Here is a 1,157-nt window from a genome sequence, read left to right on the forward strand (position 1 = left end):
TTGCCGTTGATCTTCTGTGGCTCCTGCTGCTGATGTGGAGGAGGATGATTATGTGGGAGATTACGAGGATGAGGTTGATCAAAATCAGAACTACGTGCAACCACCAGCACCACAAACCAGGTCGTCCACATGCAAATAATGGCAATAGTAGGGCTCCCCCTTCAGGTACGAGATCATGACCATCTCCCTAAACTGAAATTGAATATTCCACCATTTGAGGGTAGATATGTTCCTGATATATATCTTACTTGGGAGTTAGAAACTGAACAATGATTTACATGTTTACAATATCCTGAGGAGAGACGTGTTTCTGTTGTTGTTTGTGCTTTCACTAGCTTTGCATGTGTTTGGTGGTCTGAACATTGTAGATTATATCCTTTTCCAGCTACTTGGGCTGCTTTGAAAACTGCTATGCGTACTCGTTGGGTTCCACCATATTAAAAAGATGAGAGATAAAATTGGCAAGCGTTTAAGACAAGGAAAAAATTCTGTAGAACAATATTATCAGGAATTACAAACTGACATGATTAGATGTGGTATTGTTGAGGAGAATGAAGCTATGCTTGCACGTTTTATGGGTGGATGAAATAGAGAGATTCAGACCATTCTAGAGTATAAGGAGTATAATAATATCACTCGTTTATTCCATCTTGCTTGTAAAGCTGAACGTGAAGTGCAGGATCGACAGGCATTGGCGCGAACTAACTTTTCTGCAGGTCGATCTTCATCATGGATACCACGTGCATCCTCTACTTCCACTTCACCAACACCTCTATCAGGTGCCACCTCCGGCCGTGATACAAGAAAGCAGGCACAACCACCACTATCTGCCAAGAGCACACCTGTCGGGCCTGCGCAGAGCTCTTCTTCTTCCATGGCATCAACAGGGCACACAAGTGATATTATTTGTCGTCGTTGTAAGGGAAGAGGACATTTTGCAAGAGAATGCAAATCTCAGCGTGTGATTATTGCTACTGAGGATGGTCGGTATGAGTCCGCTAGTGACTATGATGAGGAGACTTTGGCTCTTATTACACATGAAGAACACGCTGGAGATGATTCTGATCATGAGACGCAATACATGGCTGTTGAAGATGCTGACAAGTATGAATGTTTAGTTGCTCAACGTGTTTTGAGTGTGCAGGTTACACAAGCTA

The sequence above is a fragment of the Triticum urartu genome, chromosome 4 (assembly GCF_003073215.2).
Source record: "Triticum urartu cultivar G1812 chromosome 4, Tu2.1, whole genome shotgun sequence".
Classification (NCBI taxonomy): domain Eukaryota; kingdom Viridiplantae; phylum Streptophyta; class Magnoliopsida; order Poales; family Poaceae; genus Triticum; species Triticum urartu.